The sequence below is a fragment of the Pseudorca crassidens genome, chromosome 3 (genome assembly GCF_039906515.1).
Source record: "Pseudorca crassidens isolate mPseCra1 chromosome 3, mPseCra1.hap1, whole genome shotgun sequence".
NCBI lineage: Eukaryota > Metazoa > Chordata > Mammalia > Artiodactyla > Delphinidae > Pseudorca > Pseudorca crassidens.
The window spans coordinates 110268504-110286882 of NC_090298.1; the positions used below are offsets into that span (position 1 = coordinate 110268504).

Below are 18379 nucleotides of genomic sequence, written 5' to 3' on the forward strand. Positions count from 1 at the left end.
TGCCACAGGATTAAACACAATAAAATAAGCAAAAGGCTTTAAACTATACTTGAAATAAAATGCTTAATAAAATCTCCCTCTCTAGACTACAAAGGCCCCAATGTCAGAACCCAGAGAGAGGGAGAGAGAGTGTATGTGTGTGGTCAATCAATGTTGAGTTGATTGTCCTAGACCAGATCTGCTGTTTCCTTTTTCTTTCCCGTAACTGGCAAGAAATCTGTCCCAACTACCATTTTCTGCATCACAACTCTCTTGGATCTGCCCTAAATTATCTTTAAAATGGTCTTTTCCCCCCTAGTTGGACATATTTCAAAATGATCTACTTCTAGCAGCCCCAGCTGCTGGCTGTGAGAAGGAAAAGCCCAGATTACAGCAGACTTCCTTCTCTTTGGATATGTTCACTCTACTAGGAAAATTTACATCTACTCCTGAAACCCCTAATTTCTTTTTCTTTCTTCCTCTTCTCCATCTCCATCTCCTTCCTGTTCCTCTTCTTCTTCTTCCTCCTCCCCTTCTTTTCCTCTTCTTCTCCCTCTCCCTCTCCTTCTTCTTCCTCTTCTCCACCCCTCTGCCCCCATCTTCTCCAATGCTGCTGCTGGTCAGAATTACTGAAGTAGGGAGAGTTACCTGTGGGGACACAAAGGTGAATACAACAATCATTTCTCACAGGAGGCAAAGTGTTATTTCTCGTGGCAGCATTTCCTAGTGTTCCTTATACACCTAGGAGGACTTCATAGCTGTTACACACACACACAGTGGTCCCATACTTAGATAACTGTATTATGGAAGACTTAGTTCCATACAGGAAAAGGTTTCTGTAGAAGTTCTCAGAGCTTTTGTTAAGGTAATATGCATTGTCACTGTCTGAGAGGTAAAGGGAATATGCAGCCTTCCTCAAACTTAGTTGACCGCTCCCCTGCCCGCACCCCACATACACACCTAGCATCACACTGAAACTGAACTGGACAGGCCTCACTGTTGCTTGTCTTTTACTTTTGTTTATAGTTTCTTTTGTCATGCAAAAGTTCAAAATGTTGATGTTGTAAAGTTTACCTGTTATTTCCTTTATAGTTTTCACCATAAAATGTCCTTTTAAAAAATCCTTCCCTGTCTCAGATTCATAAAGATATTCTCTTTGTATCTTCTTATAAAACATTAAAAAATGTTTTTCACGTTTAGGCCCATCAGTGATCTGTTTATGTGCATGCCAAACCAATTGTTTCGTCATCACTGATATACAATGCGAATAGTATCAGAGGCTAAATTTCTATGCGTGTGTGTGTGTGTGTGTGTGTGTGTGTGTGTGTGTGTGTAGGTCTGTGGCTCAGTTAGGATAAGATTTAGTTGCTTCTACAAGATAGAAGCTTCTTTCTTTCGCACATTATCCAGATAGGCAGTCCCGGTGATGTGACATTGTGTCCACACCTCCTATGTTGCTTTGCTTTGAAAAGCCCTGACCTCATGGTCCCATGTGGTGAAATCAGCATTCCAGACAGCAGGAGGGAATGAAGGTAATAAAGAGAAAATGAGCAAACACTCTCAGATGGTTCCAGAAACTGCCACATGGCACGTCTGCTTATATCCTATTGGCCACAGCTGAGAAATGGGGTCTTTATTTTGGCCACCATGTGAAAAGCTAAAAATTCCGTAAAATGTTAGAAGAGTAGACATTGGGAGATAGTAGCAATCTCTGCTATAGTCTGTTTTTGAACGATTTATTCTGTTCAGTAAGATGCCTGAATTTTTTTTATAATGCTTTAATTTTTTAATTTATTTACTAGAAAATTAAAATATTAAAAAATGACAAGCAAGGAAATAATCAGCTATATACACCTTTCAGAATCGACCACAGAAATGACCATTACGTTACATCATTCCAGAAAGCTCTCTATGCATATTTACAGACAGGAGAAAATATCATAGAGATATTTTGTAAGAATTGGACAATAATACAGGTGCCATTTTAATTAAAAGTATGAAATTTAATTTTACTTGAATTTAAAAGTTGAAGTGAAACTGAAGTAATAGTTGAACTTCAAGTAATGCTTCTTGACCACAAGAGATATTACTTCCTAAAGGATACCTCTGAGGGTAAACAAAAATTGTGAAAAACATGAAGAAGTTGGAGTCAATTCTTTAAAATTATGCATTTTAATTGCATGTTTGGGTATGTGTGTGTGCATTAGCTCTCATGATTCTTTCCATCTTTCCACCTCCCTTGACCCTGCCTCCTCACTTTTGTTACTTATTATTGTTACATTGTCCAAATTTATGATAATCATATTCTGGGGGAGTTCCCTGGTGGTTCAGCAGTTAAGACTCCGCACTCCCAGTGCAGGGGGCCAAGGTTCCATCCCTGGTCAGGGGCCTAGATCCCGCATGCCGCAACTAAAGGTCCCGCATGCCGCAATGAAGGTCCTGCACACTGCAACTAAGACTCGGCTCAGCCAAATAAATAAATAAACATTAAAAGAAAATAATCAGGGACTTCCCTGGTGGCGCAGTGGTTGAGAATGCATCTTCCAGTTCAGGGGACACGGGTTCAATCCCTGGTCTGGGAGGATCCCACATGCTGCGGAGTAACTAATCCCATGTGCCACAACTACAGAGCCTGTGTTCTAGAGCCGGCGCCACAACTACTGAAGCCCGCGTGCCTAGAGCCCGTGCTCCACAACAAGAGAAGCCACCGCAATGAGAGATCCGCACGCTGCAGCAGGGAGTGGCCCCCCGCTCACCACAACTAGAGAGGGCCCATGCGCAGCAAGGAAGACCCAACACAGCCAAAAATAAATAAAATAAATTTAAAAGAAAAAGAAAAAGAAAATAATCATATTCTGTCCTAGTTTCTTGGTATACATTCCAGGCTTAATAAATTCGATGCTCATCTCTGGTCCTTCTATCAAGGATTCTCCATTTGCAAGGTCTTTATTTCAATTCTTCTCTTAATGGGCTGAATTTCATTGTTAAGCTGTTTTCTCAAGAAGCGTTTTGGATGTTTAAGCACGTCTGTCTGTTGCGTTTACACTGGAACCATATCTTGGCTGGATAAAATATACTTGGGTCTCACCTTCTTTCCCATAGAATGTGGTAGGTTTTCCTCCTTTTTCTTCTGGGAAGAAGTCTGAGGCCAGCCTAAATTTTCCCCATTGTGGGTGGCCTTTTTTTCCTACTTGTATGTCTAAAGAAGTCACTCTTCATCTTTTTTTTTTTTTTTTCAGTTCAATAACTTAACTAAAACATAGCTTAGTAATTAGCATTCTGAACAAAGCTGTTCTGGAACATAATGTCTTTCAACCCGCAGTTTTAGTTTTGCTTCTTCTGCATTAAACACCTTTTTTAGCTCTATTTTTGGTTTCTCTTCTTCAGGGATATCAATTAATCCTTATATTGGATCATCTTTGTCTGTATTCCATTTCTATTAATTCTATTTCTTAAACTCTTTACCTTGTTTAGCTGCCCCAATTCAGTAATTTGAGCTTCAGTGGGGTCATTTCTCTTTCTTGTTAGTTCTTATGTGTTTATTTGTTCTACAATGATGTTGTTTTTGTCCTCCATTTGTTTCCTCTCCATCCATTCTCTTGTTTCATCATCCCATCTTTGAGCCTCCAATTTAATAAATTCATGTTCTTATTAAGTTGCTTTATATATGAAGCAGTTGTAAGAAATTTCCTTTTGTGGGGGAGGGGAGGAGCCCTTGTCTTTTGCCCACCGTTTTCCCTCTATTTATCATTTATAATTTGCTGCCGTGTGTTTGCATCCATTTCTTTTCGTCTTGGTTTGCTGGCTCTGTCCAGAACCCCTTTATGCTGCTATAACATGATGGCTGGTGACGGGTGCTTACTGACCATCTACCCAGGTTTGAGACCAGTCTGTTTCTCCCTCTGACCTAAGCTGGGGATTTAGAGCTGGCACCCTTTTTGGTAGTCTGAATGGGAGGAGGGGAAAGAGGAGCACTCAGCCAAAGCAGGGTGCAGCCTTTGCTGGAACAGCTGTGCATGCTCCTGTCCTGAGGTTCTGATTAATACCCAGCACAAGGCTCATGTCACCTGATTGGGGATGGAGAGCGGGACACCATACACCTTTTCCAAGGAAGGAGGATAACTCAGGCTTTGGATCAATTTCTCAAGTTGGAGTGTTATTCTGGAGACTTTATTTCCATTGGCTGAGTCAGCTCCATGGATCACGCTCTCAGCTTCCCTCATTTCTCCCCAGCACACTTTGTAATACTGCTCATTCAGAAAAGGAAGAATATAAGCGCATGACTCATATCTGTTTCTTTTCAGATTCAGGAGCACTGGGGAGGATGTTCAAGATTTTGTCAATCTCTGAGCGTTGAGGACAGGGTAGAGAGCAGAGATGTGCTGTGCCACTCCTTGCCACTCCAAAATCTTCTGTATTTTTCTTTGGATGCCAAATTTGAGGTTTACTGTATGGGTGCTGATAGTAAATTTCCCCTGTGATTTTTATCTACTTTATTTTATTTTGTAAGGAATTGCAAAAGAAAAATCCTGTAGGGAGGGCTTCCCTGGTGGCGCAGTGGTTGAGAGTCCGTCTGCCGATGCAGGAGACACCGGTTCGTGCCCCAGTCCGGGAAGATCCCACATGCCGCGGAGCGGCTGGGCCCGTGAGCCATGGCCGCTGAGCCTGCGCGTCCGGAGCCTGTGCTCCGCAACGGGAGAGGCCACAACGGCGAGAGGCCCGCGTACCGCAAAAAAAAAAAAAAGAAAAATCCTGTAGGGAGGATTTCATTCACTGTCTGCATCTAGAAGTGCCCCTACACATTTTTAAAGCAGCATTGGCCATCTCTGGCTTTCACATCTGACTCGTGATCAAGGTCTGTGAAATGATCCAAAGCAAGAGCATCCAAGGAGCCTCCTGGGTCTTAGGCACTGAGTTCACAAGTCCCAAGTTGTCCCACTCAGGCAGGCAAACTCTCCCATTTTGCAAAACATGACTCTTAAAAGCCAGATTTAGGAATTATAGTCAAATGGCAGTACTGCCAGGTTGAGGCCTAGACCAGGAGTCCTGGCCTGATGGAAAAGGTCTCCCAGAGAGAAGGAACCATGTTCCAATTTCTTCTAGGAAACCGGCCAGAGTTCACACCAAGGCTGGATGCAGGAGCTGTGTGGCACAGGGAGAACAACCAGCAGAAAGCAGCCCTTCCCTGGCCTCGTGGGTTTCCGGCTGTCCTCTGCCTCGAGCTCCACAGTGGAGACTGCATGCTGCAGACGGGACAGGAAGCAGGTCAAAACTTAGGCCTCCTGGCCTTCCACCAGAGCATATGGCATGGATGTCTCATACACAAAGTACTAGGAATGCCTTCGATAGCCCTGGAGGTGGGAATCTCTGCCTTTTAAAACAGAAGAGCCTCCGTGGCACATGAGTCCCTGGGTCCCCTGAGAGAGCCCCAAGACCATGGCTCCCAGGAACACATCCTGGGAGGTTTTGTAGAGCTTGAAGCTTATAGAATTTGTAAGGCTTTCTTTGAGAAAAAGAATACACAATTATAAATACAAGATTGGGTATGGAAGTAATTATTTATTTAGAATGAGAAAAGAACAGGACTTGTAAGGTACCCATGCAAGTGAGAGGCCTGGAATCTTAAGCTTCATGTGTTTCAGGAGGTCCAGGGTGTCCTTAGTAAATGGGCCACAGAGACACCCATGGGTGCCTAGTCCCTGAGTCTACAGGGACTTCTGAAGCAACCCCCATGGCCCAGAGCTGCCCAATGCAGAGGAAACCCCACTCCAAACCTGTCCTGGAGGGCCCAAAGAAAGGGGTTGATACCAACTTTACAAGGGACTCCATGTGACTTGTCAGAAGATCCTGCCCATGGCTCTGCCCCCAGCCCACCCCCTCCCCCCAATAGGCACAGGTCGCCCTACGGTGGTAGGATTTCAGCTCCTCCAAGGTGGTTGTGATCAAAAAGAATTCTCTGGGGAAAAAATGTGTGGACTGTCCAGTAACTAGAGAGCTACAACCTATACAAGTGGAAGACTTAAGATACTCACAGATGGAGAGGCCAGGTGATGTGCAGCTGGTGGCCAGACCATTTCAGCATGTTCTCCATCCCTGCAGCCATGACAGGTTGGATACAAGCAGGTGAGAGGCAGCTCCACATGGTGACAAGCTAGGCAGACATGAGGAAGTTAAAATGTTTTCCTGTTTTGGAAAAATATGACTTTCAAAGACCATGTGGGAAGTGGAGAGAGAAAGAATGCTTCACTCTGGCCAAGGTGCCAAAGGAAGCCTTCAGGAAAGGAGACAGTTAACGCAGGAGAAGCAAATGGCAGGGCATGCCTTAAAGTGGGAGAGGTCTGCAGAGCAATAGTTTTCAAACTGGGCCCAGAGGGACCATGAGGAAAGTGGGGAAGAGAAGGGCTCTAGCCCCTCCCCTAAATGGCGCCATTCTATCTGGTTTATATTTTGGGTTTTCGGTTCAACAAAGGATCCTTCTGCAGCTAAAAATAAGTCTGAAAACCACATCTCTGGGGGGATTTTATTCAGAAAGACAAAATGGGTCTAGGAAAGGCTGCTGGTGGTGGGATCCAAGGAAACAATTGAGTATGAGTTAAGATAGCTGAGAAGTAGAGTTTTACCCGGAACCAAGGGATTGGCCAGGGAGATTGGACAAATGAATCCAAAGGAGCTGAGAGAAATTACTATAACTTGAATTAGGAGTAGAAAGAAGAGTAAATTAGCGATAAAGAAAACACACACAGAAGGATGGGGCCAGCTGACTGAGGAATGAAAATAGAGAGGACAAAGTACTTGATTAATGCATAGAACCTAATCCAGATGAACCGATGACCAAGAGGCCAAGGCCCCATCACTCAGCTGTTTGGTTCCAACTGCTGTTTCACTAGGTATTCATACCCTGCTTGCAGGGTGGGGCAGGTTGGGGTGCGGGGAGGGGACAAGACAGAAGATTTTAAGAAAGCAGGCAAAGGTTTAAGGGGATACTCCTCCAATCCATTCCATTGCTCTCGTCTTTTGTCAGGAAGAAAATCTTTCCCAGATGGCCCCCTAAAAACTCCCCCTGGGGTCTCACTGACCCCAGAAATGAGTCACATAGCCACACAGAGGTTTGGGGATTGCCAAAGGTTGGCTCACACTAATGTAATATGTGTTGGCTGTATTGTTGAGAATTTAAATCTGCTGTAGAAGGCAAGAAAAACAACAACAAAAACCGTGCAAAATTCGTAAGATCTGTTAGGTACAGATAGTAAGTTGGTAACTTGTGAGACATGCTAGACATAGAATAAATGAAACATGGAGGTTGAACATAGATAAGAAGGATACAAGAACACAAGAGTGTTATTTGTAGATAGAAAGGGATGGAAAAAGCAAGTTATAAGGTAAGGATCATGTTAATTCCAGATTGACAGCTGTCATCCCCAAATGAGCCCCCTTGGTGACGCCCATTATGATCCCATTCTGGCTCCCCGTGTGCTCTTCCCCGGCTGCCCAGAGGGTCATCCGCGTGCTATGGTTGTAGCCAGGGGTACTTGCCTGTGTTTCTCTGGTAGAGCATGTGTTGGCTCCAGGCACCTTTGTTCAATCTCAACTCTGGTTCTCATAACCACACTGTCGGTGGGGAAGGATGCTGGGGGAGAGAGAGAGAAGATGTGAACACTGTGGAACACAGGATTCAGACAGTGTGCTCCTTCCACTCCACATACACCGTACCCTAAGTGAATTCACCTACTCCACTTCTTTCCCCTTGTTTATTACTGCAAGCTTTAAATTGCTTCCTTAAGCTGGGTAATTTGACCATCTTAAATTGGTCTATGAGCCCTTCTGTTCATGACCTCTGGACAGCTTGCCCAATAGAGCACTTGGAAGCTATACGGAGTCAAGATAATTTCCCACGTGACAAACAATAATGATTCATCCCCTAGTGCTGGGTGCATTGCTAGCTAAACAAAATTGTAGTCCTGTTAGAAAGAAGGGGAGAATGGCTAAAGTCAGATGTCTGAAGTCACAAGAGTTCACTTAGTCTGGCCTCTTCTGACTCCAGGTCAGATACACTGAGTTCATTTGAGGTAGAGTCCATTTTTCTGATAAACTGCAGATACGGGGCCTTTATAATGTATTGTCATCTATGAAATCCTCTTGGAGGGAAGGACTGGTTCACCTCTCAGGGTCCTGCTGGTCCAGGCTATTACGATTTTATAAGTTCCTAGACTGTCTAAATACTGAGGTCATTTCATCATTCACACAATAAAGATTCCCTGAGCACTTCCTGTGCACCATGGGCATGAGGATAATCAGGCACAATTACTGTCTCCCAGAGTCCAGAGTTCAATAGGAAAGCAAACATAAAAAGTGTTTATGAAGATAATATACAGCCGAACTTGTCCACCCCTTTAAGAACCTGCCCTCAGCAAAGCAAAACGTGTTGGGAGTCCAATAAAAGGCACAAGCACAAGCCTCGTGAAGCCCGAAGCCTGTGCCACCTCGTGCCAGCAACACGCTCCAGTTTCTCACTGCCAACCTCCGCCTTGTTCCCATTTATATTTGTCTCACTCACCTGGCTTGCCCATTGTGATGTGCGTGTTAGTTTTCTGTTGTCCTCCAGGACCCTGTGTCCTGGCTAACGCCATTGTTCCTGCTCTCCTTGGCTTGGCAATCCTACTGAAGGCCTGCTAGTGGACACCTGATGGCTCAGTCTGGCTCCTGCCCTCCCAGCATGCTCTCTGCCTGGGCAGATACTGCACCCTCAACCCAGGCTTCCTAGTGGGACTCTCGGTACCCCATGCCAGGGATCCAGAGGAGGATGCGAGGACGGAGAGGGAAGGAGAAGTTTTCCGGGGATGGCATTCAGACACACGAATTTGCTCTGGTCACGGCAGCTACTAACACAAAGAATGAGCCCACCCTGGACAAGCACACTCTCTAGGAATGAAGCTAGGGCCTTGGGGAGCTACATTAGCTCTTCCAGGCCTCCTCTGAGAGGATGACAGCAAAAAAAACATCTGCTTTCTCGGCATGCTCCTGCACTGCTTGGAATTGTACAAGAGGAAAAAAGTATCGCAAGCCTTGCTGCCTGACTGACAGCACTAGCTCCTGAAGGTTCCATGCTCAGCAGACCTCCCAGAGTTGCTTAGAAATCCTGTGCTTGTACCTAGTCACCACCCTGGCCCATTCCTCATGGCAGCCACTCCAAATAGCAATCACTCTTCCCCACTCCATCCCCCTTCACACTCAGCTGACACTGTGACCTTTTCTTTACAAAGCAAATCCATTTATTCAGTCAACAAACATTAACTAAAGGTCTACAGTGTGCTAGAGCCATGGGGACTAATCAGGTGTGGTTCCTGCCCTCTCAGGACAGTGGAGTAAGAGAAACACAGGGGCAGACGACAGGCTACACCGCAAGGGAGGCTGCTGGCCAGTTCCAAGGCCCTACCGCAGCCCCAGCCTCCAGTGCTCACCCAACCCAACACACGTGTCTGCCAATCATGCCTGGACCACCTTCCCTCTGGGATCCAAGAAAGTAGGGCCCCAACTCTTTCGTGGGGCATTCCCTTTTATAGTTTCAGCTATTCCTTCCTCTTCTCACATCTTAAATCTCTCCTCCTTCCCTTCTCCTACCCTCTTTTCCGGCCAACGCCCAGAAGTCTCATCTAAAAAAGCCTGTCTTGGGGCTTCCCTGGTGGCGCAGTGGTTAAGAATCCGCCTGCCAATGCAGGCGACATGGGTTCGAGCCCTGGTCTGGGAAGATCCCACATGCCGCGGAGCAACTAAGCCCCAAGTGCCACAACTACTGAGCCTGCGCTCTAGAGTCCGTGATCCACAACTATTGAAGTCCGCGTGCCTAGAGCCCGTGCTCCGCAACAAGAGAAGCCACCACAGTGAGAAGCCTGCGCACCACAATGAAGAATAGCCCCGCTCACCGCAACTAGAGAAAGCTCACGTGCAGCAATGAAGACCCAATGTGGCCAAATATAAAAACAAATAAATAAATTTATAAAAAAATAAAATAAAAAAGCCTGTCTTGACCCCCCTCCCACCTCATGCCCCCTGCTTACTCTCTCCTTCCCTTTCCTGACCAACATCTTGAAGGAACAGTCTACTTTTCAACTCACTCATGTGTCTTTTGTCTCCTGTCAGCCTGTTTTTCGTCTCCACATCTCCAAGGAAATTGTTCTTGTAGAGGCCACCACTGACCTCCTAATGGCCAAACCCAGTGGCTTCCTTTCCATTCTGATCTTACTCTTCCCCCACTGCGCTGGGCTCCTGTTACTTTCTCTGTGATATTGTATATTCTCATGGAGAAAAAGAGCCAAATATATCAGAAGTACATAAAAAGGAAAGAGCGGGAGGCCCCTGTCCCAGCCTCCCACTCCACTCCCTGGGTTGATGCATGGCTTTCCAAATATTTGCCCAGGTATAAACAAAAGTAGAATTCAAGCACATTTAGAGTTTGGATTTTAAAAAAGACAAACAACAACAAAAAAACCCCATGAGAAACTGTTATGTCTCATTCTACAAGCTCCATCCCAGCACTGATTTCCCGCAGTGGGCCTGGCTCTAGCCCCCCAGACTTGTGAGAAGTTTTCTTTTTACCCCTTGGCACTTCACAAGAGCCAAGCTCCTGGGTATCTCCACTGCATCTGGATTTTGAATCCACCAGGCCTGTGGCTTGAGTCTCTGGGTTTATGTTCTGTTTTTGGTCCATGGAAAAGTTTATCTTGGTTCAGTGCAGTTCCAACCTCTGAATTTTCTCCTCCTGCACCTTATCTATCATTGCGTTGGGCTTCAAAGCATGAACTCTCAGTGCAAGTTCTCTTGCTTAATGGGTGATGATCCTGTCACTGCTATGCTCATCAACCTGCAATGGCTCCCACCTCCCTCAGAGTAAAAGCCTAAGTCCTTATCACGACCTGCCAGGTTGTCTGTGATATAAGCCCCCCACTATTTTTCTGACCTCTTCTCTTGCTCTCTGTGCGCCAATCACACTAGACTCCTCCTCATCCCTAGAGCACGCCTAGCCCATCCCTTTCCCTACCTGGTATGCTCCTCCCCCAGATACCTATGTGGTTTGCTTCCTCATCCTTTGAGTCTTTTCTCAGTGATGCCTTCCCTGGCCACCTTATGTGAAATCTCAGCTCTTCCTACATTTCATCTCTCTCTTCCCTGCTTTGTTTTTTCTCCTCTCTCTTTTGCCACCTCCTAATATACCATGTATTTCATTTTTCTTATTTGTCCTCTGTATTCCCCATATACTGTGAGCTCCATGAGGACAGGGATTTTTGACTGTTTTGCTCACTAATGAATCCCCAGTGCCTGGAACAGTCCCTGGACACTTAGTAGTTCCTCAATAAATGTTGGTTGAATGAATAAAGTGGCTGCGTTCATTTAACAAATATCACGCATGCACTTTGCTCCTGGTCAGTACAAACATCTCTTCTTCGTTCGTGTTCCAAAGGGATGGCCACACTACAATTTAGCCATTTCCCTATGTCCTTATTTCTTGAAACCCTTTCCTCCCTTGGCTTTCCTGCCTCTCTTCCTGCCTCTCTGTCCATTCTTTCCTCTTCCCCTCCACGGATTGCTCTTTACCTGCCCCTTCAGGACTGAGATTCCCCGGGGTTCCACCCACTCGTTCCTGCTCTTCTACACCTTTTCCCTAGATGGGCTCACCCACACCCTCATGTCATCCATCATCTAGAAGCTCATGACTCACTCCTGTGTCTCCAGCCCAGACATCCTCTTGAGCTCCAGATCCTCATTTGCAGCTACCTTCCAAGTGACACACAAACACCTCTTAACTTAAAACCTCAACTTGTCCAAACTCAGCTTGTACCTTCCCCTTCTTTAATCTTCCTGTCGCAACAAACAGTGACACTGTTTTCCTCTTCTCACAAGACAGAAACTGTGGAATGATCTTTGAATACTCATATTCCTTCATCTCTGTTTGTAGGGTCACCAAATCCTAATTGTGCCTTAGAAACATCTCCTCAACAGGCTCTCTTCTCCACCCTTCTGTCACTGCCCTAGTCCAGAGCTTTTCACCTCCTGTGGGTTCTAGCAGTGGCTTCCTCATTGGTCTCCCTGACCCGGCTCTCTCCAGCTCATCACCCACATTGCCACCAGATAGCTTGCTAGGAGCCACGCTGGCCACACATGGACTCCTGTCTGCCCACAGAGAACTTCTCTGAAACAGGATTACAACCCTGAACAAGGCAGATGAGCTCCTGCCTTCAAGGGGCTCAGAGTCTGAAGACAGGCACTGAACAAGCAATGAATGTAGATAGGGATGTGTGGTGATGGGGAAAGTACAGACTGTGAGGGGAACAAATAAGAGGGCACCTGATCTAGCAAAGGCTCCAAGGAGACCATGTCGAGGAAGGGGTCGAGATGGAAGATGAACAGGAGTTAACCAGGCACAAAGTCTGTGTGGGCTGTGAGGTGGGGAAGGAGAATATCCCAAGACTGTGAAAGAGAATTTAGAGAAAGAGAGACCCATTCCAGGAACTGAGAGGAGCTAAAGCTCAGAAGAAGAGTGCTGAGGGACAATGCCGAGCTCCCAGTCCATGTTTACCATCTCTTTCCAATTTACAATAATTGTAAGGAAAATTTTTATGTATATTTCTTTCTGCTACATTACAGAAAAGAAGAGGAGAAGATATCTGCAAAGAAAGGATTTCTCCTTGAGGAGGAGGTGGGAGGAGGAGGAGACCACACACAAGAAAAATGTCAGAATGGTATTAGACATCTCATTAGCAACATTGGTTGCTTAGAAGAAAATGGAACAATAGTTCTCAGGGAGAACTATTTTCAACCCAGAATTGTATAACAAGCGAAGCTGTCAATTCAATGAAAGGGAGAATAAAGAAGTGTTCAGACGTTGTAAAAGGTATAATGCTTACCTCGTGTTGAGTGTGAGAGAAAGGAGATATAAGATCCATGAGGTTAAGTAAAATTTCTCAATCTTCAATTTGATTTAGAAGTTTTAGTATGAATTTATGATGTATTTTTTCTCTTTAAAAAATGTATTTCCAGGGTTTCCCTGGTGGCGCAGTGGTTGAGGGTCTGCCTGCCGATGCAGGGGACACGGGTTCGTGCCCTGGTCCGGGAGGATCCCACATGCCACGGAGCGGCTAGGCCTGTGAGCCATGGACACTGAACCTGTGCGTCCGGAGCCTGTGCTCCGCAACGGGAGAGGCCACAACAGTGAGGGGCCTGCGTACCGCAAAAAAAAAAAAAAAAAGTATTTCCAGCACTGTCTACTGAAAAGAGCTAAAAAAAATGACCAATCCAGTAACAATATAAAATTGTTAACTCCAGGTCTAGGATAGGAAATATACAAGATGAAACTGAAACATCTTATTTCAGACATCGAGGAAGAATGAAGTCAAGAGGGTTAGGAGCCAACTGAACAAAGTTTCCACTGGCAAATAAGAGACAATGTGAGCATTGTTAACTATAATAACTGGAACGAATTGAAACTCATCAAATACATTTAAATTCATGAGTAAAAATTGTAAAGCTCACAGGTTGTCTTTGGAAGATGCTAGGGACCCATTATTTTGACAAATGGTAAAGAAAGGGAATTTATTCAACCCTTCCCATAGAAGCCTCAGGGTAACTAAATAGTAAATGAGGGGAAATTTCTCTCTAATATAGAAACCTTCCAGCTAGTAAATGAAGGAGTGACAAAATATCACCATGTTGTAATCCCCAATAAAATAATGGATCTAGGCAAGGATCATCAATGGCTGCTCACTCACGTTATAAAAGAGAGAAAGGCAGACATGATGTGCCTCCTTTTGGAAGCACAGGCTACCACCCATGAAGGTGCATCTGCAATAATCAAGCTTGAATCTGCTCAAGACTCTAGATTTTACTACTAATCCACAGGAAGTACAGGAGGTAAAGGACTCTGTCGAACGTCACAACAGGAATGCAAGGAGCAAAATCCAGATTGTGGGAAACTTTACAAGAAAAACAAAAAAAGTTCTTTTTCAACAAATAAATTGTAAGGAAAAAAGAGACAGGGGAACCGTAGATTAAACAAGACTCAAGAGACAGACATATCAAACAACTGTAATTGGGTTCAATTCAAACCAGCAAACATTTATATACATCAGGGAAATTTGAACACTGACTGATTATTTGATAACACTAAGAAATTATAGCTGATTTTTAGGTGTGTTAATGGTATAGTGATTATGGTTTTTTAAAGAGCCCTTACCTGGGAATTCCCTGGCAGTCCAGTGGTTAGGACTCCGCACTCTCACTGCTGAGGGCCCGGGTTTGATCCCTGGTCAGGGAACTGGGATCCCACAAGCCACGCGACATGGCTGGGGAAAAAAAAAAAAAGAGCCCTTACCTTTCAAGATATATACTTAAATATTTACTGGTGATATGATATCTGGAATTTACTTCAAAATAATCTGGGAGTGGTAGGAAGTAACTAGGAATATGGGTGAAACAAGATTGACCATCAGTTGACGATTACTGGAGCTGGTTGATGGGTATATGAGGGTTCATTATTTTATTTTCTCTCCTTTTATACGTGTGTTTAAAGTTTTGCACAACAAAAAGGTAAGAAAAAATTACTGCTTAAGCATCTTTTCTTAGGAAGTTACTTGATAGCATGCTTCAGCAGGTACCAAGAGAAAGAGAAAGATACGACATTCAGAAACAGTGCACCCAAGCCAGGACAGCAGTCAAGGAGAGTCCCAGGATAAGGGCTGACAGCTGTGCAGCAAGCCTGGCGCCACCAGCCAGACTGATCAGAGGGCTCTCAGAGAGAGGTTGGTGGGAGTGATCCAATAGGCTAGAGAGTACAACAGATGCCTTGGAAACCCACAGACTGCAAAAAAAAAGAAAAGAAGAAGAAGAAGAAGAGAGGCAGTTATACTCCCAGGAAAACAAACAAACAAACAAAAATAGACAAAAAGGCAGGACTCGAATATGAAGCAAAATAAAACATAGCACAGAGGTGAGTTGCAGTGAATGGGTTTTCATGGTTATTATAAAATAAAAAGTGTTTTGCCTTTTAGAATCAACTTAGAAAGCATTTATGGAAGATTTCACTATGGTTAAATGGAATATAAATGTCATCAAAGTGCAAATGTATAAGTCAAGGTATAGGCAAGGAATGGCTGGGCAATGGAAGGCAGATGGTAAGATGGGAGCGCTAATGTTCCCATTTTACAAAGTGGTAAGTTAGGGGTAAATCTGCCCTAGATTGATAAAGAAAGAAATTAGGGCTAAGTATATTTTTTGAGGTTTCAGAACAGACCTGAGAAGGAACTAGGAATAATCTGGGGATGGAGAAGGGAGACAAAAAGTAATAGAAGTCAATTAAACCCTTATTTATTATATTCAGACATTCAAGATTGATAAATCAGGAGACTTCAGTACAAGCATAATACTTGGGATGTGGATGTAACCACCAGAAGTACCAAAACCCAGAGCTAGCCGAAAGAGTTTCTGTACGGAGAGGGCCTGGGGATGGGGAATGCCATGTCAGGGTACAAGTGCTTCCCATTATAAGCTCCTCTGTGCATGTGTTGCGTTGATTAGAAGCTATATCGTAGAGGGTCTTGCAAGCCATTTAAAATAGTTTAGCGTTTTACAAAGACAGCCAAGTGATGTGATTAGATCTGTCTTCTAAATGGCTTGCCCTGGCTACAGATAGAGAATGGAATGGAGATGAGGCCGACTGGGAGCCAAGGACATTGAGCGCAAGGGGACGAGAGGACCATTGCCGACATCTAGGCTGGAGATGATGGCAGCCTGGCATAGGAATGGAGAGAGCTGGATGGATGGAAGAAGTACTAAAGAGGGTGAGGAAGAATCACTCTGCATGCCCAGCGGGGTGGTTGATGGTCCCTTTTATGGGGGAGGGACAGGAGGGTTAGGGAAGAAGATAACCAGTTCAGCTTAGACACACTGGTTTGAGTTATTGGGGTTGTGTGAGGCCCTTAATAGTCTGGCCCCAATCACCTTCTCCAGTCTGTGTCTGCACTCATTCACCTCCATTCTCACCACCACCGCCCCCATTCTCTGGCCACCCTGAGCTTCCTGCTATTTCACAAACACACTCTATGCCTTTGCTTATGCTGATGCCTCTTCTGAGAATGCCTACCTCTCCCTTCTCAGCCTGCAGAGTTCCTGGTCATTAGCTCAAATATCTTGTCTTCTCAGGAAGCTTTTAGCTTCTCCCAAGGAGAAGTGCTCCCTCCCCTGGGTGCCCCAGAAGGCTAGGAGATCTCTGTCTGGCCCTAAGCACATCCTCCCATAGATCTCCGTTTATATGTCTGTTTATATGTCTATCTTCCCCACCAGGCTACAGCTTATAGTATAGAGGAACTGTCACTTATTACCTTTATATTTTTACCTCTTAAATTAGAAGTATGAAGATATTTCGTCTTGTTTGCCAACACTCTTAGCTTGGTGATAACGACATGGAATGCCACACTGCAGATGACTCCAAAGGGATGCAGGCACTGCAAGGTGGTGGCGGGTTCTGGGAAAGTGAAAGTCTGTCATGGGTGGAGGAGACAGAAACCAGGAGTTCAGTGAATGAACTAACAAGAAACACACTTCCCCAGCAGAGTGAAATTACCCTGCTGGTCTACCATCTTGCCACATAAAATACCTCACAGAATGAGGAGCCTTCCTCTGGGTCTGGATACCTTTATACTGTCAAGGAGTTTTTGCTCCCAAAATTTGATATACACATCAGGACTCTCCAACACGCAGCTACAGCCATGGGTTTTAGTTGAGACGTGCCTAGGCCAGATCTTGTCATAGCCTTGGGTTATCTGAGACCTAGGGACCTGAGGAATGCTACTTCAGGATGGAATCTTCCATTCCAGTAATATTTGGATAAATCTCCCATGTCCTCCTATCCTTCTGTATTAGTTTTCTGGAGCTGCCATAACAAATTATCACGAACTGGGTAGCTTAAAGCTGCAGAAATGTGTTCTCTCACAGCTCTGGAGACCAGAAGTCTAAAAATCAAGGTGTCGGGAATTCTCCAGTGGTCTGGGCCAGTGGTTAGGACTCCGCGCTTTCACTGCTGAGGGCACAGGTTCAGTCTCTGGTCGGGGAACTAAGATCCCACAAGCTGCATGGCATGGCCAAATAAAATAAATAAAATAAATAAAATCAAGGTGTCGTTAGTCTGTAGCCCCCCCCCCCAAGGCTCTAGGGGAGCCTGGACTTGACAATCCTTCCTTGACTCTTCCAGCTTCTGGGGGCTGCAGGCATTCCTTGGCTTCCTGCATCACTCCAACCTCTGCTTCGGTCTTCACATAGCCTTCTCCTCTTCTGTGACTTCTGTCTCTTATAAGGACACTTGTCACTGGATTTAACACCTACCTGGATAATTCAGGATGTTCTCATCTTGGGATCCTTAATTTAATTACATCTGCGAAGACACTTTTTCCAAATACAGTCGCATTCACGGGTTCTGGGATGTAGACATATCTTTGCGGAGGGGGCGGTCCACTATTCAACCCACTACATCTTCTGAATGGAAAATAACAAAGAGGACATAGAATTTGTTAACTTTGAGATGTAAACAATTTGTCTTCATGGAGACATACACAATGTTCTTTAAAAATTTAGACTGAATAGTGAAAAACTACCACAGAGAAGCAGCAGCAAAAAAGCCCAATCCTAAACAACAACATGAACATGACTGTTTTTGTCTTCGCTGTCGCAGCCACACAGAAGGCTCTGTGCAGACTGTGGTCTTATTGTCTCTGCCCTGGAAACTTTCTAAGGCCCAGTATGTTGAGCTCCGAGGACATTAGGACATTGTGACATTTTGCCAAAAATTTTCCACTTAAAAAGGAAAGGATTATTTTATCCAGGAAATTCTATCATCTCTGCCAAAGAAGAGAAGATGGAAGAGGAAGAAGAGAGGAAGGAACACGGCGCCATGTATGAAGAGCCAAGTTGCAGACTCCATCCTTTTTCCACTGAGAGAGAAACCCTCAATAGTTTGTGTTTCAGAGACTGGATGGGAAAGCATAAGCTTTCCTCTGGCTGGGCGCCCCAAGCTCCTCTGTATTTTTGTTCCTTTCTTTTGCTCCAGCCATTCTATGCGGAATTGAAGTCCTGCAGCGTCAGCATAGATGTTTCTGTTGCTTACTATGCTGTGCTCCCCTCCATTTGATCAACATCTGAGAAGGTAACCAGAAGTTTACATTTAGAAAAGTCCAGGAAGGCAGACCTCTCCATGGCCTCACTCCTAGCTCCTGAAATTATGGGGCTATTGAACCCCGGTAACCTGTTGTAACATATCCAGGCTGTTTACTGACACCATTTTTGAGAAGGAGCAAAGTGATGAGAGTCACTACCGCCTGACAAATCGTTACTGTTTTGTCATTATCAGTAGTTATTGAAC

The 18379-nt window shown here is 44.8% G+C and overlaps 1 long non-coding RNA gene across 1 annotated transcript; it reads right to left on the reverse strand.

The window, feature by feature from the left end:
• Nucleotides 1–7524: 7524 nt before the first annotated feature.
• LOC137221653 (uncharacterized) lies at nt 7525–16541 on the reverse strand. The gene is made up of 3 exons (XR_010942096.1): nt 16361–16541; nt 14204–14312; nt 7525–7606 (listed from the first exon to the last, which is right to left on the reverse strand). It is a non-coding gene; the product is annotated as an uncharacterized lncRNA (long non-coding RNA).
• Nucleotides 16542–18379: the final 1838 nt, after the last annotated feature.